The following is a 26220-nucleotide window of genomic DNA, read 5'->3' as shown; positions in this document are numbered from 1 at the left end:
TGCCTGTTTTAAATAATTTAACTTCAAATTTAAGACTTATTCCTTAAAATTACCTATTAAAGAATCATATGCTACAGAATATACTATAGTATGACCATAGATTTTCTTCTAGTACTGTCCAGTTTATGCCTCTTTATACTCTGCAATATGATGGAAAATATATTTGTATTTTCTCAGGAAACAAACACCAGTGAGCCCATAAGATAAAGATATAACTTAAATGTTGATCATGAGCCAGTGAGATGACTCCGTATATAAAGGTGCTTACCAGTGAGCCATCTCACTCAGTTCAATTCCCCAAATCCCATTAACAGAAGAAAACTGACCCCTATAGGTTATTCTTTCATCTCCATATACACAGCGTAGTCCATACACTCTGATGCCTACACACACACACACACACACACACACACACACACACACACACACACACAACTCACTGATGAGTTATTGGCAATGAATAGTTGTAGATGGAGGGAGAACCCTTCTTTTCTATATGTGACCATAAGTTAGTTTCCCATATCTAGTGGATGACATCACACCCATGCACAAATGGGCAGCATTAATTGGACTTAGCAGTATCAAAGTTTAAAAAAGAAAAAAAAAGATCTGATAACTTCGGGAAAAGAGGACATGAGGAAAGTTGGAGGGGGAAGCAGGGGGTAGATATGATAATATTTACAAGTATAAAATTCTCAAAAATTAAAATAATGTAACATTTTAAAAATGTTGAGCACCTTTTCACATGAATGATATGTGATGTGACACAATTTAACCTGAAAGTAATAACTATAATATTGCTTCTAGCCACTAATGACAGTAGTAGTCCTCTAACATGAAATATTGGTTTTCCCACCCGGTCCGTGATGATACTAATGGAAATGTGCAATGTGAAATTAAGTTACTTGGGAAATTAGAATCTTCCTAGTTTTCTTTCTAGATTCAGATCATAGTGATGGCTTTTCCTTTGGTTAGAACATGATTAATTCTTCCTTATTAGACATCATTCACTTTGCTAAATATACATACACATGTCCCTTAAAAATCTGTGTCCTGGAGCCGGGCGTGGTGGCGCACGCCTTTAATCCCAGCACTTGGGAGGCAGAGGCAGGCGGATTTCTGTGAGTTCGAGGCCAGCCTGGGCTACCAAGTGAGCTCCAGGAAAGGCGCAAAGCTACGCAGAGAAACCCTGTCTCGAAACACCAAAAAAAAAATAAATAAATAAATAAATAAAATAAAAAAAAATAAAAATAAAAAATAAAAAATAAAAAAAAAAATCTGTGTCCTGCATGCTGAATGAAGAGTAGCTGAGTCAAATGAATTCTACTATGTTAAATTTATTTACTTTTAATTTGAGTCACAACAACACTTCAGTTAATAATTAGACACAAGTATCTGTCAAAACATAAAGAGTACGCTGTATACCAATATTCAGAAAATCATGTACTCTGGCCGGGCGGTGGTGGCGCATGCCTTTAATCCCAGCCCTTGGGAGGTAGAGGCAGGCAGATCTCAGTTAGTTCCAGGCCAGCCTGGGCTACCAAGTGAGTTCCAGGAAAGGCGCAAAGCTACACAGAGAATCCCTGTCTCGAAAAACCAAGGAAAAAAAAAGAAGAAGAAAAGAAAAGAAAAAAGAAGATCATGTACTCAAATTATCATCCAAATATTCTCTAAAATATGGATTTTGTCAAGCAGCCCGTTCCTTATGTTTTGCATATATTTGTTTACGTGTGTGTGTGTGTGTGTGTGTGTGTGTGTGTGTGTGTGTGTGTGTGTACATGTTCTAGAGTGCACTTTTGGAAGACAAAGAACAGCTTTCAGCCATTGGCTCCCTCCTTCTACCTTGTATGTTCCTGGGATGGCACTCTGGTCTTCAGGAAGAGTAGCAAGCACTTTTACCTGCAGAGACAGCTCACTGGATCCCAAGAAAATTATTCTTAGTCCATTGGAAAGCCATCTGAGATTTACTTGGTCACTGAAAATCAAATAATTTTCAAATAAAAAAAATTTTTAAATCATGGTAAAGTAAAAACATAAATACAATAAAGGTGATAGATTTTATTTTATAGTGAGAAAATGTAGAGAGTGTCTGATTCAACCTTTGAATCAATAATTAATTTTCCAGAAAGACAGATGGTTTCCCAGACTAAGAGATCATACGGCCACAAAGCACAATCTACTTTCAGGGAAAAGGTGAATAATAAAAAAAAAAAAATCAAACTTACTTCACAGCCTTAATACCAAGAAGAACAAAAGATAATTCCTAGTACATGTCTTCAAAATCAGATTCAACCTTATGAAAAATACATACCAAGAAAATTTAAAATATCATTTACAGTTTTGACTAACAGTGATATAAATTATAAACTAACATGTTTTAAAGGATTTTAGCAACGCTTTTTAACAAAATTCAGCCAAATCTTCCAATATTTAGTGTGCTTGGAACACTAACATCTTGAAAGGCTTATGCTGTGACTTTCAAAGCTCAGAAAATTTAGAGCTTTGGTGTGCACATTCACTAGTTTTTATTGAAGATCTAAAGTCATTTTGTTTCTCTTTAAATATTTAAAATAAGGCTCACAAGTAGACTAAGAATGACATCTGGTACCTAAGGTGTTAAATGAAATGAACATATCCTACTCATATGCATAATTAATCAATTAATTATACTATTTTCTATGTTTATTTCTGGAACTGACATGCAGGGTAATCTCCTTTGCTGCTTAGTAATTATTAGCATGCCAATTAATATCATGGTAATGTCTCAAAATCCCTTATGGAAAAGCTAAATTACAAGACTCTAAATTGCTGAAAAAAATCAAATTTTTGATATCAAATAAAAACAAAAAAATATTTACAAGAATCAAAATATTTGCTTATGATCATGCTATTATCTTCCATTATGTTGCATTTTGAAAATCTTTCCTATGTTTGACTTTAATAACTGTTTAATAGAAAATTGTACATCAATAAGAACATTCTTAAATAACCCCTGAATAGGTATAATATATCTAATTTTTTAAATATCTGTATTTGAAATTCTTTACTTTCTAATTGTCTTGGAAATAATTTTAAATTTCTCCCAGACATTAAGAAAATCTATTTCTAGGTGACCTAGAAATAAGTCATTGTATTTGATACAAAAATGGCAACGAATTCTGAGAGTGAAAATTATCTTCATATATATAATGGAGGCGATAAATGATTTCTCATTTATCTGTGCGAGTCTTCCCTCTTGTCATGAGAACTATGCTGTCTGGGCCCAGGCTGGATTTGACACATCCAGAGTCTTTCCCTTTCCCCTATGTCCAGCTCATGAGACCTCAGGCCTGTGAGATCTCAGGCTGACAGGGAGTGTTCCTAGAGAGGAAAATATCTGTGTGCAAAGAAGAAACCCCTCATATCATTCATATCACAAATATAGTGGTGACAATCATAACCAGAACTTCCCTGGACATTCAGGATATGATTGCAGACAACACCAGCAATGTAGTTTACATTTTATAATTAGTTGTGAAATGTTCATTTGATTTTAATCCAATAAGAGAATTTCAATATAATAAGTATAAATTCCTTATCAAACAGACCAGGAAAACACTGAAAATAAGAATTAACAGTTTAGGATTCAGATGTGTGGTGAGCAAAAGCAGGAAGTAATAGAAAAGGAAACTCCCATGTCAGTGCCAATCATCCTAGTTGTCAAAATTGTTCTTTTGTCATCTAATGATGCATGACCCCTAAGCATGAGTGACTTACTAGAATTAAAACTCAGGACACATACCCACAACAGATCCCCCTCTCTTCCCTCCTCCCACCCCCAGCCTTCCCACCCCAGCCCATCCCCCATTCCCTTCTCCAACAAGGTAAGGCCACCCATGGGGAGTCAGTAGAGCCTGGTACATTCAGCTGAGGCAGCTCTGTGGTTGGTATGTAAAATAAATGAAAACAATTCTTAATAAAAAACAAAAAAAAGGAATGTGAGAAACAGTTTAACTAATTTCATGCAGAGTTCCCTTAAATTGTGTTATTTGGTTCCAGAAGCATCCACTAAGCAACTCTGATATCAACTTCTTATATCTGTTATCAAGCAACTCTGATATCATCTTATGTCTATTATCAAGCTTTCCAGTATTAGCATCTACAGAGAATAAAGAAAGCAAAATGCAGGCCAACCTCAGTCTCATTTATTAACAACTATTTATTTGCAATCAAAAAAACGATTCATGGGGGCTGGAAAGATGGCTCAGAGGTTAAGAGCACTGGCTGTTCTTGCAGAGGTCCTGAGTTCTATTCCCAGCAACTACATGGTGGCTCACAACCATCTGTAATGAGATCTGACACCATCTTCTAGCATACAGACAGAACACTGTAAACATAATAAATAAATCTTAAAAAAAAAAACTATTCATATCATTAAGAAATCATTTCTTATTTAGATTTTTCATGTAATGTAAAATTTTAATGTGTCTAATGTTTACATAAATTATATGCTAATTGTATTTTTTATTTTTTTAAACTATGTCTTTCATTTTTTGAGATTATAATTACATCATGCTTCCCTTCTCTCTTCTCCATCCTAACCCTCCTGTATAACTACTTGATTTGTTCTCTTTCAAATTCATGGACTCTTTAATAATTGTATAGGATAGCTGTTTCAGAAACACTATTTAAATATGTATGTATGTTTTGTCACATAAATTTATAATAGAATAAAGATTAAGTAATTTCAAACATAAAAAATAAATAAAAAAAATAAAGCTCGGGACATATTTCCTCAATGGAGTGTAGCAGTAAGCAGACAAAACCTTCAGATACACTCTGTCCTTTCTTTCCTTTTATTTGTGTGGAGACAGAGCATACACAGCTGGGTCCGAGCGCTAACCTTCACTTCTGATCTTGCTGCCTGACGAGTGCTGAGACTTCAGGTATGGGCTCAACTTTGTCCAGTATTCTTTTTTTTAAGGATAGAATCACCCTAGGTGATTTAATCTAAGCTTGTACTTCTCTGTAAAGTACTAGAATTCAACAAATATAGTTGTAGAAACACTTAGTGGAAGAATGCTTATCTTTGTTGAATGAAATACTAAAACAATTTAGATGATTAAAGAAATCCTGTTTTATTTAGATGTCAGTTATGAACTGCATTCACATGTTATATCCAGGAAATTTTACCCTGTATATGAGATGAAGGATTATAGGATATAGAAAAGATTGTTATAAGAAGGTTGGGGAACTTTAATAGGGGGTAGAAAATTTTTCTTTCTGCAACTATAGTACTTGGAAATTGCCAAAGCATCATTTCTAAATTTCCTCATCCCAGAGCATCATTTAGTGCAATCACTTCCTCCCACTACCCAAAGCATGAGATCTAGAAATGCAAGGTGTGATTCTCTGTCATTTTAAGGTGGAAAAGAACAGCAGGTCAGCAGACATGCCACATATTTCAGAAGGGTCCTTAGATCGGAAAGAACACTGTGCTACACCGCTTGTGAAAATCACCTTGCTACTAGATTTCCATGCATCGTTTGTGTAGAGGGTCTCATGGCCCAGGATAGAAGGACAAGCTCATGGAATCCAAAATTTATTAGCATTTGCTGGGAGGAAAGCTTGCAACTCAACACAAATAATGTAGATAGAGAAATTTTGATATATTAATACTTCACCTTCTTCTGGGGATTTTTGCCATTGATTTTATTTGCAGATGACTTTGGGAACTCTTAGAAGAGCTGGGAACTCTGGTGCCCATGTTGACTTTCATAATAACAAATGAAGGAAGATGCTATATTGTAACATAAATGGAATCAGATATGCAGAATGAGTGAAAGCAAGGCTCATTTCTGTACATGCAGAAAGAGTTGGCTTGATGAAATAATTGTCAGTTTTGCAAGAGTAGTTTTACTAAGGTAAGAATACCACCACAGCTGTGAAAGAGAGAGTCATTCTCCAGGGACAAGCCCCCTTACAGGCTAGCAAAGAGGTCAGCCTTAAACACACATGAGCAGTAGTAAATGATTTCAGCAGATTCTAATTATAAATATACATGTACATAAATGTGTAACAGTTACAATATAAAAATTGAAGGCCATGAATTTGAGGATGAGTGGGGGTTATGGGAAGACCTGGAGGGAAGAGATGGAGGATTGATGTAAATACAGTGCTCATATATAAAACTGTCAAAAAGTAAAACAAGAAATGAAAACGAAGGAAAAGAAAAAAGAATGCCACCTCACTTCGACTTATGGGAAATTATACAACGACTAAAAGCAACACAAACATGAAATATAACTCAAAAAACAGTTCTACTCTAGTTTTGACTCCATCATGGTAGAAAGCCTTGCCTTGGCATGGAAAAAACAAAGGTTAAAAGAAAAAGTGAAATACATTCTACATTTACTTTTCTGAGTCTGGAATACCTCACTCAGGATGTTTTTTTTTCCTAGTCCCATCCATTTGCCTTTAAATTTCATGATGTCATTTTTTAACAGCTGAATAATACACTCATTGAACATGTTATATATTTGATTATATGTGGATATTAGCTGTAAAGTCAATGATAACCAAGCTACAATCCATAGAGCCACAAAAGGTAGAAATAGAGTAAATAACACCACACTTTTTTGTTTGTGCTTTTACATGTGACAGTTTGGTGTCTTTTGGTTTTGTTTTGGGGTAGGTAGGTTTACTTTGTTTTCTTGGTTTTGTTGTATTGAGTTTTTTATTTTTTGAGAGAGAAATTAAAGTTAGGTAGTTAGGGAGAGGAAGAGGATCCAGAAGGACCTAGGGAAGATAAAGAACATGATAAAGGTATACTTAAATTTAAAAAAATAAATAATAAAGAATGTGTTTAAAAATAAAATGCTAAGATGGGAGGGCTGGAGTGGGAGGAGGGAGGAGGGTGGTCTGTGGATAGTATGTGAAGTGAGTAAAGAAAAAAAATAATGTAAAAAAGAAGAAAAAAATAAAATCATTAGATAAAATCAGGAAAATAAAAACAAATGTTAAAAAAATTCTTAAAGCTATTACCTTCCCTCAACTTTCAACAATTCCTATTTTAAGACAAAATTAACCAGGGCCTAATTTCAGTTTAAATATGCAAAAGTGTCCTCTCCTTTCACCTATAAATAAATAACAATACTTTGCAATCCAGAGCCATGACATGAACTAGGAGAGACCTTTGTTCTCTTTATAAAGGGATACTTCAGACATTTCTCCATCGCTAGTAACTAACTCTTGGCAGTATCTATTTGGCTAGGAAATTTGACCTTAATCTTTACATTGCTATAGAGTTTGGCAGTGTTTTAAATTGGATTCATTAAATGGCAGCAAAGGTATAGTTTCCCATTTTGCTCATCTTTATAAAGGTTTAAGTGGAAGAATCCTATAATAATAGGTTCTATAATAACAATTGAAGAGCTTTACATCAGGCAGGTTGTATAATGGTTATGTAAAGTATGCTGTGTAATGGCTACATCAGGCAGGCTGTGTAATGGTAATTGCCAAATAAAGCACCTGATATTTAAAGGGAAAAGAAGGAGCTGATAAAAAATTGTTTAAAATTAGCTTTATTTCTTTCTTTCCTGTTTATGGAGTGCTTGTTTGGATAAAACGTAGTTCTTAATTTTCAGAAAAATCAGAATTCTAAGATGTTTTAGTTACTCTTTGCTCTAACCAGCCTGTGTTAGTAAAGAAAAGGTACAAATAAAGCTATATAAAACAACATATAACTGGAAAAGTACCACATAACACGCTTCTCTAACTGTGTACATTAAACACTGATTTCATTATACTAATAACTGGAAGCCAATGTCTTGTCTCATGCAAATCTTCACTCCCCTTTTCCAGGGACACATTTGTCTCGCTGAGAGTAAATAATTTACTGAGGGGAACTTAATGTCATATTTATTTATTCATTTTGAGACACATTCTCATGTATCCAGGCTTTTCTGAAGTCCTTATGTAGCCAAGGATAGCCTTGAACTTCTGATCCTCTTCCACCTCTCAAATGTCACAATTCCAGGTATCAGGTTTCACAGAGGCAAGGCAACAGGAAATCCTATAAGCATGACCTTTTGTTGGACTTTTCTGTTCTTTCTAGGGAGGGCCCTGGGAAGCCTGAAGCTGGGGGCTGTACAATGCACAATGACTCACATTGTTGTATGTTGACAATGTCGCTGCGCATCCTCATCTGTAAAGGTATAAGCACTGCAATCTCACAAAGTTGTATTCATGTTTAGATAGAATATGAAACGTGAAGTCAGAGCAGGTTTGCTTTATACATGTAAGTTCTTTTTGTCATTTACTCAGGGGCAGCTAGATACACTACTCAATGTGAGAAGAATGCTGTGTAAGTGAATGAGCAAGACATGACCTACAACTAGACAAAGACATGAGTGCATAGCTTGCTCTTAGAATGTAAGCTCCTGTGCACAATAGAACACGGATCTTATTTTCTTCCCTTCCTTTTCTTCTCTCTCTCTCTCTCTCTCTCTCTCTCTCTCTCTCTCTCTCTCTCTCTCCTCTCTCTCTCTCTCCTTCTTTCCTTACTCTGTTAAACTTGACTCATTTATCATTTTTACGTGTACCCCATGACTTAGTACAGTAACCACTAAAATAATGGAGTGGAAGCTTTCCCCAAAAATCCAGTTCTTGAGGGCATAAACACATAGGACTTTCCCATCATGCCCTGCAGTGGAGTCCAACCACATTCTTAGCAACAAACTGTGTCATTACTAGTATTTACTCTTGGGAAACGTTTTTCTGTTCCATATTCTCCCCTTAATTCTACAAGAAGTCACAAATGTTAGGAAGACCCATAGAAGAGATGAGGCCATGAAACAGCTAGGAGTGAGGTGACCATGCCTAGAGAGAGAAGCAGGAGATGGACACAGTTCACAGCAGTGTCTTCATGCCCAGGCAAAGTTCTAGACACTGAAATGTTTTCTGTGGAAGGAAAACAGGCTTCCTGCCATCACATGATACTCCTGGTGGCTATATACCATCCAGTGGGGAAATGGAAGCTAATCTTCATTATCCAGCTAAAAGCTTAAGTTTTTCTATGCATTGGAAAAACATGGTAGAGAAAAAGCAAAATTCTCTGGTGTAGAGGGTTCAAAAGTCACGAGCAGAATTTGGAACAAATACCCTGACTGGTTTAAGGCCTAATGGAGATTACTTTAAAAAGACTTATTATTCATGGAAATATTCTCATGACTCATATATTATGCTTCTTAAAGCTGATAGCATCGACCTGAAAGATCACATTTACTAAATGAAGCTCCTTGAAGGTTAGTGTTTAAAATGTCCTTTATAAAGAGTAAGAATTTTAAAGAGGTAGAAATTATAGGGTAAAATAAAATTATTTCTTTATATCGCTATGAAATATGTAAATAAAACTGCTGGCTCTGCAAGCTCTATACTATCTTATCTCACTAATTTTGTTTTTAATGCATACACATGCACATGCAAGCACACACACACACACACACACACACTTTGTATAGCATGAACAAGATTATGATTGATTATCACTACTGGCTGAAATAAAATAAAATATCACCAGCATTAGACAACATAGATTTTATTCTATTTTTCCATTACCAACAGGTAACTCTTTATTATTTAATAATTTTAAAATTATACTTTTTACAGAGTTTTTGTATGGTATGCATGCATATGAAGAGTGTGCATGTTTGTATACAAAACAAAAGTTCATATATACATATATATTTACATAATGCTTTCATAATTAGAACATAGAGGAGAATATCTTATATCAGGCTGTCATTTATTATATTTTATTTTATAAAGTAATTTCACTTTTTAGATAATCAAATTTGAACTTCTCCCAGATCTTTATTTTGATGCTTATGTCTCCCTATTGAAGGAAGATATAATTGTTCTCACACATTTCCATCCATGAGCTTTTAAATTTTGTTTGTATCTAGTCTCTTGAATACATACATTTTCATATAAGACTCCTTCATGTGTGTGTCACTACTTGAATTTTGGAAATTGTGCTGCTTTTAAAAAGGGACATAAGGACCATAACAGCAAACTAGGCATTGTCATAATGCACAGCCTTGATACAGAAAAATTACTTCACCATGGGCTAAGGGGATTCAAATATTTTCTTTCCCAAAAAGCCTAAACAGAACTATAATACTCCAGTTGTAAAAAACAAACAAACAAACAAAAAAAAAACTTTATCCTAACCATTACTTATCACTAGGGATAAGGCTATGTATTTAAAGTTGCAGTTAATGATTAAGCAGTATTGATTCTAAGCAGATAATATGCATGAGAGCCTAGCAAGGTTTTTCTGAGGATAAGGCAGAGCACTTCCCAGAGCTGATTTGGTTTGTGTTTGGTTCCCACCCTTTTGTTCCTTTATTCTTTCTCTTCAGGCCTAGATTTTCATGGCTGAAAAGAAGGGTATGATCTTCTTGTGTTCTATGGGCTCATGACATTTTTGAGAAGCATGTCCTAAAACAAATCTCAAATCTGTCAATGTCACTATGGCCTATGATTCCCTGACATAAAGCAACCAAATGTAATTGAACACTGCGGGTTGTGGCTGAGTCCTCTGTGCTTCTGTTTTCCATCAATGATTAATGCATAGGGACAGAAAGTCATTCTCCTAAATTCCAATTCCTTCTACACTAACAGAAGCCCCTTGTAGCATCCTTAGAAACTGAGACTTTGTTTGGTATCAATAAACAGTTATCAAGTTCATCTTTGAGCTTCCTGTTCCCTCACTGAAATGGTTATAAGATATCAGAGTTGCTATTTTTTTTCTTTCCTCAACTTTTTGGTTGACTCAAAAGACAAAGTATTTTAAGCAAACTACAACAAGTGAACAAACACCATAAAACAACATAGACAAAAACAGGACCTATAGACAACAACATGTATTTTAACAAAAAGCACATCTTAATGAATATTTTTTATTTGGTTCTGCCTCAGCATCCATGTCTGCTTTTTCTAAGAAACCTAAAATAGCCAACATTGTAAGGTTCAAATTATTTATTTTTTTAACTACACTAAAAAAAAATTAATATAAATTTTCAAATTTCTATTGAAGAATGTTATACATAAAGTAAATGGAAGAACTTATACAGCTTTAATATTATTCTTTTCGTTTTCTTGAGAATCTCATATATTAGTACTGTATATCATTTGGGGGCTACATATGCTCTTGCCATTCCTCTGGTGTGTGGCCCCTACAGGTTTATGGCTTCTTTTAAAATTATTATTGTTTAACATACATACACACACAATCTGCTTTCCATCTTTCAGGTGGCAGGATTGGATGCATAACTGACCCCGAGGTACAGAGAGCTGCCTATGGCTGTGGAGAGATTATGTTTAGTTACCATACCATTGGAAATACGCATCCAAGACATAGAACACAAAAGCTATAATACACGTGGATGCTTCTAGAAGATTCCTCTTTGTACAATAGATCCTCCCCTTGTGTCTTTTGAGTAATTGGTTAGTTACAATGTGGTGTAAGATCTAGAAATTTCTATAAATACCTTAACATGTGCCAAAGGTATGCTTCTTTTGTGCTCTAGTAAGTTAAGATCTAACCCACCTCAGGATGAAAGTTGCCACAATATTAAGCATGTATCTGAAAAATCAACCAGGCAAAGATCCCTTCAAACTTCCACTTGTATATATGGGTGTTGACACTGCACATCTGTAAACCTAATAATACAGTATGAGTTGTCATTAGCATTCATTTCTTTGTGCATTCAAAACTTATAAAAGTGTTTCAATACTATCTACTCTATCAATAAGGAAAAATAGGAAAATACGTGTGTAGTGAACATTTTCAGGAAGAATAGGAACTATGAATTAGTACTTGTCAATCTCATTATAACCTATTTCTCTCCATTCTTTTCTTTTTTCCAATGCTATGCTTCTCTTCAATAAACAGATAGATGTAAGAGAAATAGGAAGAAGGCTATCAAAAAATGCACACTGAAGAAACACAGGGCACCGATTTTCCTAAAGTGTAGAGTATGCCTGAGTTAATAAAGCCATGTTTGAAGACTCAGTTGTGAACATACAGAAAACAAAGACTCACATGCACATTCAATGGATGTGTGCTTGGGAAAATTCATACTTCAGAACAAGAAAGCCAATCACACTTTGAAGAAGAATCATTCTAATTTATTTTTATGAACAAGACCATAGTGCTGACTTTGCAGTTACAAAAGTTATCTGCTAAGGCAAGTCATTTAGAGCTGACAGTTACCGTACACTCAAGGGATGGGTAGATAGATGTGTGTCTTTGGGCCTGTGGCAAGGCAGCAGCAGAATAAAATCTTTGCCCTGTGGCTTTATTACATACTTCCCTAAATGAAAACTCCGTGATTAAAATCGCATTCTAGGATGAGTTTCCAGCTGCTCTTTTTTCCTTGTCAGGATACGTGTCTTAATTCCTAGTGATTTTAAACATGCTTGTTCTTCTGGATTCAAGTGATTGCATAACCTCAGATAAAATGATTTTACAGAAATGACACAGTCACTGCAGTATGCGAATGCACGTTCTATGAGCAACCGTGCAGACACAGAAGAAACCATGCTAGGTGCCGGCTCCACTACAGCAGTTATGGTTAGTGATGGGAAGGGCCAGTCCTTGAATCAGCTATGGATGCACACAGGAGCTGTGGTGAATACATTTGACCTACTTCACACCCCTTCTTTAAATCCTGTGTCTCTAAATCAAACGCCAAGGATATTAATTATACACAAGTAGGGATTATTTGTATTATTCCTCACAAATGAATGCAATGTGTTCAGCCTTTCCAAATATGGATAGTGCTTATGAATGAGAACACATTCTCACAGAGCCCTGAGTTCTTTGTGGACACACCTGGCACTATCATTGTCTGTCACTTCGGGAAAGACATGGTTAACACAGACACAAGCCAGCTGTGCTGCTCTACCAGCCTCTCTGTTACCTGTATGGGGCCACAGAAACATTTTCTCAATGAATAACTTGAAAAAATTTCCAGGCAGATGTTAAGTGTTGCCAACATGGTTGTGTGTTGCTTGCTAAGTATGTATTAAGTTAACACTTAATTCATTGGCCTTCAGTCCTTTAGAGTTGATTAGATACCAGGTTCGCTGTAGGGATAAAGCATGAAACATAAGGATGGACCCCAAATAAGGTTAGAATACCTCAAAAATGCTAAAATGTAAACCCATGCATTACCACTGCACTGTTATTCTACTCTAAACGTCCTGAGACTTTGTAAGGAGACCTCTATAGAACTAATAATATGTACTTATATTTTTTAATGGTCCAAGTGTACTACGAACAATTGATGAATAGAAAGTGTTCAAAAGTTAAAAAATGAGCCGGGCAGTGGTGGCGCATGCCTTTAATCCCAGAACTTGGGAAGCAGAGCAGGTGGATCTCTGTGAGTTCAAGGCCAGCCTGGTCTACAGAGCGAATTCCAGGAAAGGCTCCAATGCTGCACAGAAAAACCCTGTCTCGAAAAAAACAACACAAAAAAAAAAAAAAAAAAACAAACAAAAGAGTTAAGAAATGAGGAAAGGAATAGTGAACAGTATTCCCTATTAGGACACAATCTTTTTAAATGACTTAGCTTTATCCAATTGAGGTATGTCTCAGCTTTACCAAGTTCCCCCACCCCCTGAAAAGAATGGACTTAGTTATTACAAGAAAAAAATTAGATTAATGAAAAATTCAATACTCATGGATTCAAATATTATGATCATCAAGATCCAAGTGAAATCTAACATAGTATTTTATAAAATTCTAAGCAACTTTTGCTATCCCTGAACAACACTGTGTTAAGTATATCACTAGTGTTATTCTGATTTCTGTTATTATAACAAAATACTTGAGCCAATCCAAAGGAGTAAAATTTTATGTTAGCACACAGTTACAGACAGTCGAGTGTGCAGGTGGCTGGTACCATTGCCTCTGGGCTGTTTCTGAGGTCATACATCATGGCATGATGCAAATGATAGGGTATCATGTAAGCAGGAAAGCCCAAAAAACAACAAATGGCTGACGTCCTAAGAGGGCTAAGACTAGCACACACATGGTCTTGGGAGACACTCTGGATCTGTGCTCTCTAAATTCCTTCTACGTTCCAAACACTGTCTTTGAATTCTAATACTGTTTTAATGAAATAACTGATAACTAAATTACCAACTATGAACTCATGAATATTTTTTTAGCATCCTCCCCATTTTAAAAATGAAAACAAGATTACAGAAATACCAGAAAAAAAGTGACATCATCTGCTCAACTTTCCCATGTTTGCCAATGAAAACTTAGGATCAGAAGCAGGGGACTTTCAGTTCCTAGCTGTGTGTTTCTAAAGTCATTGTGCAGTGTGTGTGTGTGTGTGTGTGTGTGTGTGTGTGTGTGTGTGTGTGTATAAACATAGATATGTACGAACACATACACACACACACACACACACACATATATATATATCACATATCTGATAAAATGCTCATGCCAAACCAATGAGACAATATTGTTTTCCACATTTATAAATGAGGAAATGGAAGCCTAGATAGGGTGAAGTGACCTCAGTGTCATACAATGTTACTCATTGACTGAAGATTGCTCTATCACATTTATGTATTAAAGCTATATTTTAGCTGGACAAGGGTCTGTCAAAAGGCAAGCCATTTATTATGAATAGTTGGTGTTATCCAGCCTTTAATATTCCAGCTATCTTCTACTATGAAATTCCTGTGTGGCCAAATATTTCCAGACCTGCTGAACTTCTGAGTTACTATTCCCCCTCCTCCCCCTCTAGGGAGCCTAGGAGACAAGCTGGCTGCAGACATTGGTTTGCTTCTTGTGCAAATGAAGCTCAGACCATCTCCTCACCTTGAGGCCTAGCTGCTCTCCAGAGCAATTGACTAGGAACAAAAGGGGTTTTTACATATCAAGGTGGAAGGTAGAACAACATTCCTGAGAACCACTGCCCAGGGAAAGAAAGGACAGGAATTTTTCTGTAGAAACAGAATGGCAAGGTGAGAGAGAGAAGAGGATGACAGAGGTTCCATAGAGGGCAAGCAGATTTTGGGTAGAGTTTTCTGAGTGCCACGAGTAGAGAGTAGCAGAGATGGAGAAAGAGGATACAGAGGACGAAGGTGAGGTTGAAAGATAGTTTAGTCGTTAGCAGTACTATGAGTTAGGGAGCTAGATGGAACTGTAGTTATGGAGACAGGATTTCATCCCAGAGAAATAAAGTAGACGGATAGAGAGCTTGGTATGTCTAGAGTTATTCCTGCCTTGAGTGTCTGACAGAGCTTTAGCAGAATTGATAGAATTTTGTCCTAGGGGAATAAATTTAACAGACATAAGAACATAGTGTACATGGATTTTTTTTCCCCTCAGATATCCCATGCTGGACGTAGCTAAACCCTGGAACTCCTGGGACTTCCATAGAGGATGGTTTCATGTAGGTTTTATTTATAGGTTTGTTTAGTTTGGATTGGTGGAACATGCTTGAAATCTCAGCAAGAAGGTTGAGGCAGGAGGATGGATGAGGCCAGCCTGAGCTACATAGTGATAGTCTATCTCAAAACAAGAGAAGGAAAAGGTGATTCTGGGCCTGTTTTATGAACATTTAACAAATACATGCAAGTGATACTTTTCTAATTTTATTAATACTCTCAGAGATGGTATGGAAACACAGCAGGAATGTTGACAACTTAAGGCACCACCTTTAAACTTTCCTTTTGTTTAAAACTCACTAGTTGAACAGTAATTCTTTAACTACAATTAAAAACAGTTTATAGAGGAAGTGTACAAATACATATTTTAGGTGCAAAAACACAACCAAAGTCAAATTCTTATCAATGCTTTCCAGAAAGGACAGTTTTCAGTTCAGTTCATATTTTATTTCCAATAAACATTTTGAAACTCTGCCACATTCAGCACTCTGCTTGCCAAAACTGAAAATTTAGAATCTACACTTGCTTTCTGCTTCCCAGGCACACAGAGCCATCATCTTACGCTTAATCGAGCCAATTTTTAAATTTACTATTAAGACTTTAAAGAGAATTTATTTTCAAATATGAAAGCATCCCATGTCAGTCTGATAGGTCCATGTTGAAGGTGACAGAGATGATTGCATTCTGTAAAACAGGAGCAGCAGTAGGGCACTGGTGCCATACACTACCAACTCCTACTGAGGACACCCACAGCAACGATACTGGAACCCTGCAGCACACTGGCATCTGCTGGCATCTGGTAACAGGATGCCAGAGCCATTTTTAAGGGCCAATGAAAGAATGGAGAAACGCTCTCCTTAACCCTCCTGCTCAGAGAGATGACAATGTTAATATTTACCAGAAGAATTAATTATAGCCACCTGCTTTCAGCCAGCCTCACAGCCTTGTCCTATGACCTGAGCTACCAGAATAATGTTGCCTGACAAGGACATGGCAATTCTGAGCTTCGTTATTGGTTTTTTCAATGTTAGGTTTTCGTATGGCCACGTTTCTCTTCATTAACAGGAAATGTTGCTCAGGAAGAACAAGAAAGAACAGGCTTGTTCCATCTCTATCCATATGCTTTTAAAAGATTAATTTTTATGTCTAATTGAAATCTAGTGGTTGTATATATTTGTGGGTAGAATGTGATATTGCAGTACATGTGTACATTAAATAATGATCAAATCATAGTCATTGGTATATCCATAGCCTCAATTGGGTATCATTTGTTTGAGGCTTTTGAAGACTTTTCCATTAATCTTGTCTCTTAATATTCTCTTTTAGTTCTATGAATAATACATTTTCCTTTTCAGAAACCATAATGCCATCTATTGTCTTCATCACACATATTTATACAATTCCTAGGAACAATTTCATATTCTGGGGAAAACGTATTAGAAAGAATCTCATAACACCTGACTAAGATATGGGCTCTTACCCTAAATTCACCACTGTTCTTCCTCTTTCCCAACCCCCTCAAAGAGTTAAGGTTCTATGAGGAACCTTATCTAAAGTCCATCTTCCTCTCTCTATACTATTTTCTGGGTGCTGGCTCTCCCAAATGCTGGATCAAATAGCCCTGATATTATTTCCAAGGTGATTTTTAAAGTGCATCCTCCTATGAGGAATCACAGTGCTCATAAGCATGCCCCCAGGCCAAGAAAGACTAACAGGAACATTTTTTTTTTTGCAGGGGTTCAGTTATTTCTGGAGATTTGTTATGCAGCAAGACATGCACACAAAGTGCATGGAAGTCTCTTCATGCACGGAATGCTGTAAAGCTAAGAGAAGAAAAAGAATAGGCTATGGGTGAAGAGTGGGGGTCTAGTTACCCTCAGAAGCAAACCTAAGGTTTCACAAATCCCTACATTTCCCCTGGCCATCCTACTCAGTGTAAATAGGTGCTTGGTAAGACAGGAGCCAAATCTTATGTAATCAGATCATGTATAACTGACTTGGAGCTTTAACTATTTAGACTTATAGTATCTACTGGCTCCTATGCCCAGGCAATGTGAAGGTGAGGGGTCAAGGCAGGAGAAAAGGCAATAGGATTCATCTACATCAAGTGTCTTTTTACCCAAATAGCAGTAAACTCCATTTTTTAACCTCAGCATATGAGAATTTAACAACCCCACCCAGGACTTTATTTTTTTAACATAACATTTTTTTTAACTGATTCTTTGAAAATTTCACATCATGCACCCCAATCTCACTCATTTCCTATTATCTCTGTATCTGCCCTTCACCCTTGTAGCATCTCTTTCGAAGGAAAACTAAAAAGAGAAATACTAAAAAAAATACAAATAAGAATATTAATTATGAAACAAACAAAACAAAATTTTAAAAAAGAACAGAGCTTCAGAGCTTTCAGACAGTAGTGGCCGGATTTCATGATTCCATGGTTAATAAATACTAAACAAAACAAAACAAAACAAAAACAAAAGCAAACAAAACAAAAGCAGTAATCCTTATCAAAACCACCTTGGTACAAAAGTCTCAATTTCTAGCCCAATGTCTTTGTTTGCACTGTGGCTTGTTCCATGTTTTCCTCCACTCTCCACAGTCTTACACCTGTACTGAGATCACCACTGTACCTAAGCCTGTAGGTCAATGGGTACCCTGAACTTAAATGAGCTCCGTGGGACTTGAAACAAATTTAAAGAAAAAAAAAAACAGATTCAATATCAGTAGTAATTTCAGACACTGAAGTCTGAAGTTTAGATAAATCACTTAAGTGATTTATCAAAGAAAATGTCTCTTCCTCGATGGTTTACTGTTCCAATATGTTTGGCAGCCTACAACAGCCTTTGTACTGATAAGAAACACTTATCATTACCCTCTAGGGGGCCTCCACTGTGGAGCAATAGTCTCCTCGTAATCATAACTGAAAGAAATAGAGCCCTTTGCAACTGATGACATTTGAGAACAACTCAGAAGATCCCGCCCTGTTTCTATGCAGCTACACATTTTCTGTCCTACGCAAGCAGTCCCATGAAAGGATAATGAAGAACTCCAACATCATAGGGTCTTATAAATGATCTGTAAAATCTCTATTAAAGAGCAGTTTATTTCTAGATAATATTTATTTTACAGCTGAAGTTCATCTATATTTGTTAGCACTTTTGAATAAGGAAGGACAGTTTACAAAGAAGAGAGTATGCCGAGAATAGAGGAGAGCAAGATTGTGTAGCAGATAAGACATGTGCAATATGAAACATTTTACTTATGTTTGTGGTGTGCATGCAAGTGTGTGTTTATGCACATTCTCACACCTGTGTTGATGTGTATATACACACTGAGGCTGATGGTTGATATAGGATGTCTTCTAGATCATTCTATACTTTATGAATTATGCCAGGGTCTCCTTCTTAAGCCAGAACTTGCTCATTCTCAGTCTTGCCAGTAGGCTTGTCTGAGAATGAATCCGTTTCCACCTCTGACTGCTGAGAACACAGGTGGCTCCTACACCTGTGTGGGTGTTTACATAAGTGCCAGCATTCTAAACTCCAGCTCTCATACTTAGACAGCAAGCATGTTATCCACTGAGCCACTTTACCCACTATAAAGACATTATGTTTAAAGTGTGAAGGTCTACAATGGGGCATAGGTGCTACTTTCAAAATGATTTCAATAAAACATTGAACTCAATCCACAAAATGGCAAATTACAAGAAAGCGGTTCCTTCTTCACTTGTACATTAGGACAATTAGAGTCACCAAGACAGGACCAGTGTTTGCTTGGTCTTCAGCAGCAGCAGTAACAGAACAGGGACTGAGAGCATTGCTAAGTGCAAGCCATGTTAGAAGAGGATTTCTTCATAGCCTGGGAGGTTGACAAAGAGGTTGTGAGAGTTCAAGTTAATAGGTTCTGTGATTCATAGCTACTGTTCCTGTCAAAGGCATGATAATCAGCTCTCCTTCTTCCATGGTTGGCATTTTCTGCTTTAAGTAAGATCTCATATGTTTGTCCTTGAATTCATCTGTCCTTATTGAGAAAATATCAGTCTATATTTGTATAACTTGGTGAATATCTGTGAAGAAAACAAAAATCAAAATTACCCAGCCTTTTCTATAACTTATGGTTCAAAATACAGTTAAAAATTAAATTAGTCATTTAATTTGATGAGAAAACCCTTAAAAGCTAGGACTGATGTGCAGAGGCAGGGGATAGAAAAAACAAAGAACCAAATGTTAAAATAAACTTTCTGAAATGTGTATGTTCCTCTAATTTTCCATGATGCCCTTCCTTATGGCACAATGCACCAAATAACTTCTTGGCTTAAAAAATGGGTCATAAAAATGGAAAAATAACTACGTATCACTTATATGCTATAAAGCAATAGTAAAAAGACAACCATAATAATTTTTGTGCATTTAAAAATGTAACTATAGTACAAAACAAAATTGAATCATAGTGAAGTTCTTATTTGTATGCCTAGACCTGATATCATACGCATGTCAACTCGAACTGACAACTGGTTAGTAAAGACAAACCCATTGAATCTCAATGCTACATTAATAAACACTCCATATGGCCATGCTTCTAGATCAGCTGGTGGTCCAAACACTACTGGAATCTGTAATATTTCTTCATCTATAATCAATCCACCCCAAGTCTCAACTTTAAACATTTGTATTTGTGGCTTCCAATGGGTTTTTACACCCCCAATGATATGATCTACAAGCAAGAGTTACTGCTGAAAATTCCATTCCCTAGGACCTCATGAACTTGTTCATTGAGGCTTCTGTGTTGGTGGGAATGGCAACTTCACATCTCTGGTCTCAGTTTTCTTCTCTCAAAGGAGTAAGTGTCGATAAGGACTGCTGGACTGCTATTTTTTTTTATATTTTATGAAATTTTTCCTTAGTTTTAAGGGCAAATTCTTTTGCTAAAATGCAGTTTGGGCATTTGCAAGAAATTCTATCAAAAACTACTAACAAAGCTGGGGAGATGCTCACTTGGTAAGGTCCTTGTCACACAAGAATGATGCCCTGAGTTCAAATTCTCAGAACCCACATAAGACAGGATGTAGCCATGATCATCTGTAATCTCGGGGCTTCTCCAGCAAGACTGGAGGAGAGACAAGAGAATCCCTTAAAGCCTGACGGCCAGGTAGCCTTGTGCATGTAACAGTGACAACAAAAGAAGTTGCCATCTCAAAGTGGATGACAAGGAGTAAAAGCTGACATCATCCCTCAATAAACACGCCCACCACACACACACACACACACACACACACACACACACACACACACACACACACATTGATTTAAAAAATACTAATAACTATGACCACAAAAATGATTAAACAAAAAACTCTCAAAAAAAACTCTAAAACGCAAACAGATTTCTTTTAAGAACAGTATGTTATAAATTATATTTTAAAATATATAGAGACAAGAACCTACAACTTTGGGCTTGCAGCTATACCTTCAATATAGAATTTACATGAAAGTCTTTGTTCTAAGCTTGGATGTTTTTAATATCAAACTTTTGAAATTCTATTGCCAATGTAAACCATGAAGAGTAAATAAAAATGTGCTATTGTAAAACTTAGTACTTGAATAATATTTACATAATTAAGCCTTTAAAGTTTTTCCCACATAAATTATTCACCTTGGAATGGCTTTTCTGAAATAGCTAGTATCATGTCCCATTTTCAGTGCTATAAATAGAAATAGCCTGGTCTGGAAACCTTGATTTTACAGCTGGGCTTTTCTCCTCCTGAATGTTTTGCACACTATGAAAAGGAGAGAATCAGGAGCACTGTCCATCCATCTATCTTTCTCAGGGTATCTCTGAGAAAACATAATTTATTCAAACATTTTTAACTACTTATTAAAATATATTTTAGGATGTTATTTTCATAAGTAGAATTTGGTAATGAGGTTTTAATAAATTACAGCCCATCACAAAATGCATGGGACAAAATACTGAACAGAAAGTAAGTAATCAAAGTTAGTAAAGAAGGTCAACAGCAGGCTTTCTAGGAAAGAAGGGGTGACTCGGTGTATTAGAAATGTGATGGGGGTAGCCAGAAACCTAAAGTCTCCATGAGGTAAAGATAAATGACTGGAGAGATTTTTATCTCCAAAGAATTAGGAATAAAATAGAGAGTAATGTTTACATCAGAGGTATGAGGTCAGAAAAATGTAGGGTCATAAAAATTGCCCTGGAGAAGCAAGTAAGAGCCCAGAGCCAGTGGGAAGCAGATTAATGTCAGGTTGTGAATGGCGAGACAGACGCCTGCAAGAGGACAGAATACTTGGCACTTCCTTCAAACTCTCCATCTCGGGTCTGGAGATTTAGTCCTTGGCAAGAATATCAGATGATAGTGTTAAGGGTATGTTGTAAAAAAAAAAAAAAGTGATTTAGAAGATGGTGCTAATAAATGACTCCCAAGTTGCACAGGATGAAAAAGCACACTAATAGAGTGACCCAGGATTAACACACACACAAAGACACACCTCACTACACACACCTTTGGCACATGATGAGACATTAATATTTCAAATTCAAACACTGAAGAATAATCTATAGAATACAAGAAAACTGAGTTAGGAGAGAAGCCTGACTAAAACATACACAGTTGTGCACAGCTAACAATATATCATTCAGGTGTACCTCATTCAGGTGTATCAACAATTAAAATGATCACTACTTCATAGTAGTGACCAGGAAGTTTAGTAGAGGTCCCAGAGATTAAGTAATATTCTCAGAGAGAGGCAGTAATCAAAATGTTTAGAGATTTAACCTTGAAATTTTCTTTTTTCTGTTGTTTTTCCCCCATTTTCTTTTCTTTACATCAAAGTGACTGCTACCACAACTCTCCATTTTTGAACCTTGGAATGTTATTAAAACAACCACTGCTATACAAACATGAGCTTGAGGACATGAATAAAGTAGATTATTTCAGTATGAAATGAACAAGAGTTTAAAAAGCCTTTTCACAGTGGGTAATATCCTGAGGCAAGTGTTAAAAAGGGTTACATGTCACCACAGATCTTTCCTGTTATGGCTAATATAGCATGGAGTAGCCAGGGCACAAGGAACTGTCAGTCTTAACCACTTAGCATGGAAGTGTGACACTTACAGGCTTTATCATCTCCCTATAAGCCCCAGGCCAATTTAATCATATACTTAGCATTTCAATTTCCCTAAAAGGAAATGATAACAATGATAAAAGTCTTCAGAGAGCGAGAATAATCTTAAATTTCTGATATATATTAGACATTCCCACATTAAAAAAAAAAAAAAAAAACCCTGACTTTGATTCCAAATCACAATTATAAAGGCATGGCAAATAAATAATTAAAAATACATGTAGTTGTTTGGGAGGTGCCAGTTATTGTTCAATTTTTAGTAGTGATAACATTTACACACTAAGTATGTACAGAAGAAAGTCTAGTAATTTTCTGTAGTTTTTCAATGATCTCTGGTGGTTAATTAGATCATATTTAGTGTTTATTTAAATCACAGTGTATTTACACATTATGAAAGCTGAAAATCTGGTCATGCTAAGTTGTAGGAGTTGTAATCTTAAAAAATGTGAATTATTATTATTGTTATTATCTTTGTATATAGGCTGTGTTAGGAAGGCTACAGATAACTACAGAGAGTGAAAGGAGGGTAAAGGAGGTCTTGGTGCAGACTAAGGGCTCTAGATCCACATGCCGTGGTGGTGTTAGTGTTTACTTCCAAGTGCATAAGCAATGGGGATGCTGAAGAGCAGAAGCACCTGCTGGGCAGCTGGCATGGCTGATGGCTGATCTCAGTCCCATGGTTTCCTGCATAGAAGGTGATCTCCATACACAATGAAAGGGTTTTCAGGCATGGGGAAAGAAATTGTTACATACTCTTGAAAATGAATGCAACTAGAAACAATCATATGAAGCAATTAAGTCAGTCCCAGTTAGTCAAGTATCACAGTCTAGAATTCCTGGGTCGAGGCTTGTAGACACACAAAATCATACACGTAAAGCTGACATGAAAGCAGAAGAATGGGACAGTACTTGGGAGGGAGGACAGAGGGGCAAGAAGCATACACTCTGAGTCCGTTAGCTATGTGTAGAACATGGCCCCATGTAAAAAACAACAAGAAGCAATTCATCCAGTCTTCCACACAGTACAAAGAGTAAACTTACTTCACTGCACTTAAAATAGTGGGACATATTGTTTTGTTTGATCAAATTTGTCTTTACCTGTTCATTGATGTGAACAAGCCAAAACCCATAATTAGTAGTAAATACATTAATATCACTCACCACAGATTTAGCTCCTCATCATCCTTGCCTGAGGGGAAGCTAGGAGAAACATGTGGAAGCCACTCTGTGTCTTAGGGAAAGCTGCATTGGGCACACTCATCAAACACATTATAGCAGGAAGTGCTCAGGAGACACACACTGATTCAAATTAACTTGCCATGGAGCCAGTAGCAATAACAGCTTTTCTAAAGTCCCTGAGCTCCGTGGTATGATGTGGTATAATGGCTCCTAAAGAATTCTTTGTCTTTAATCTCCAAACCTATGAATCAGAGTAGGTTACATAGTAAAAGGAACATTGATGCCATTAATCACCTGATCTTAAGATAAGATTAGTCTAGATAGGACAGGTGGCCTTGGTGTAATCAAAAGTTTCCTTACAAATGAAGGGGAAATCCAAATAGCAGAGATGGAACTGTAGAAGATACTTAGCCTGGTGCTCCTGGCTTTGATGGTGGGTCTATGAGCCAAAGAAATTAGTTGGCTCTAGAATCTGGAAGACAAGGACATGTAATCTCCTCTAGAATTTTCACTAAAGAAGATAGCTTTCCCAATACTTTGATTTTAGACCCCTAAGACAGACTTTGCACTTCTGATTTACAGAAATGCAAAATAATGCATTTGTCTTGTCTTTTAATATTAAACTTGTAGTAATTTTTCAAAACAGCAGTAGGAAACCAGCAAGCACTACTAAGTCAGGAGTAAGCAGAGGAAAAGCTCCTCTTTCTCAAGTGAACAATAGCACCATGACTGAAGGTTTCCATTCCCACAATCATTTGTAGCTTTTCTATTGAAAATACACACTGTATAAATATTATTTGGTATGAAAGAAAAAACTGAGTTTATATATATATATATAAAATATATGTACAAAATATATAAATTTTGTTTTCTCTATATAGTTGTTTTACTATGATCATGCAAAATTAAAACCACACATAAAGATCTTCTAAAAGGTAAACATTTTAATCAATTCATTCTGGGAAGTAGACATTTATTTCTTGGTTTTTTTGGGGGGGGGTGTTGAGACAGGGTTTCTCTGTGCAGTTTTGTGCTTTTCCTGGATCTCGCTCTGTATACCAGGCTGGCCTCAAACTCACAAAGATCCACCTGCCTCTGCCTCCCGAGTGCTGGGATTAAAGGTGTGTACGACCACCTCCCGGTGACATTTATTTCTTAAGCTACAAATTAATATACTTGGAAAAAATTACTTATTAAAAAGTCTATTCATTTCACAAATGAACTGCATTATTTCCTAAAATACTGGAATACTAACAGTTAACAGAAAATAAAAACTTTTGATCAAAATGTTTTAAATATATACTAGAGCAAAAATCACTATCCTGAGGTTATGTACAATATTACTTTTATTGTTTCACTTAAGTGTATTTCTATAATAACTTAACATTAGGAGTATCTCAGAGAGAGCATATGCCATGAGCATAAAATCATAAATCGGAGAAGGACCCAGCATCAATAGTGTAGCAAAAGCCAAAGGCCTTGAACCACACCAATGACTCTTTGCAATGAAAACTTACAAGTAAAGTTATATGGATAAAAGGCTTTCCTGGGTGACTCACTTTAGCATGCTACAGCCTCCATGACAAGGTCGATTTTTTCTATTTTTTTCTCTTAAATTTTATTTTTTTTTTGGGGGGGAGGGGAGGTTGCAAGGACAGAGGGTGGATATGAAGGAAGAGGGAAATGAAGGGGATACAGATTCATGATGCAAAAGACAGAGAGTATAAATGAAAAGAAAATTAAAAAACAAATAGAAGAAGGAGAGAGGGATAAAAGGAAAGGGGAGAGAGAGGAAAGGGTGGAAGAAGAGAAGAAAGAAGAGAAGAGAGGTCCAGAGAAGGGAAGGGAGAAGAAGAGAGGAGGGAGCCATGGGGAGAAGGGCAGAGCAGGGGAGTGGGGAGGGGGGGAAGGAGAGGAAAAAGAGAACATATATGCGTAATTGTTTTCTTCTGGAGAGCAAAAGGTGTTATTATCATTAACTTTAAAGTCAGTAATAGTGTTCTAAGTGCAGAGCCAGGACTTTGCTTCCCTCTGTTCCATTGCCTGGCTTTCCTTATGTGGAGTGATTTCTGAAGTCTTTTGGAACATGTGACGCTGGGATTCCAAGGACTCCGAGCTCAGCACCGTATCAGCCTTTACCCTTATGATTCCGGTCCTCGTGTGGGAAGCTCATGCTATGGCTTCTCTAGTTACGTCTTCAGTTCATGAGACACTTCTGCAAGAAGGAAACTGTCCATGAATCAATTGCTAATGAAATGATACAAGAAAACGAAGAGATTTTAAGGGTGGATGTCTTTTTGAACCTACCATGTGGAAGATAGACCTGCTTATTGCCATGAACTATGACGCAGCTTCACACACAGAAATAATTTTGTATGCATAACTTAAATTCATCCAAAAATAAATTTGGGTAAGGATGGAGAGATTTGTACTAGCC

At 36.4% G+C, this 26220-nt stretch overlaps 1 protein-coding gene and 1 long non-coding RNA gene across 11 annotated transcripts in view; both read right to left on the bottom strand.

The window, feature by feature from the left end:
• The window catches only part of Magi2 (membrane associated guanylate kinase, WW and PDZ domain containing 2), a 1445964-nt gene that overhangs the window by 1375036 nt on the left and 44708 nt on the right, over nt 1-26220 (bottom strand). The window lies entirely within an intron of this gene.
• Nucleotides 15654-26220, bottom strand: part of LOC121827887 (uncharacterized) — a 28170-nt gene continuing 17603 nt past the window's right edge. Inside the window, exons 2-4 of the long non-coding RNA XR_013049723.1 lie at nt 21983-22035; nt 21118-21241; nt 15654-19531 (exon numbers count right to left, since the gene is read on the bottom strand). This is a non-coding gene — a long non-coding RNA (uncharacterized LOC121827887). The remainder of the gene's footprint in view (nt 19532-21117; nt 21242-21982; nt 22036-26220) is intronic.

This window comes from Peromyscus maniculatus, chromosome 3, assembly GCF_049852395.1.
Source record: "Peromyscus maniculatus bairdii isolate BWxNUB_F1_BW_parent chromosome 3, HU_Pman_BW_mat_3.1, whole genome shotgun sequence".
NCBI lineage: Eukaryota > Metazoa > Chordata > Mammalia > Rodentia > Cricetidae > Peromyscus > Peromyscus maniculatus.
The sequence above is the reverse complement of the archived record's forward strand: the minus strand, read 5'-3'. Positions and strand labels throughout refer to the sequence as shown.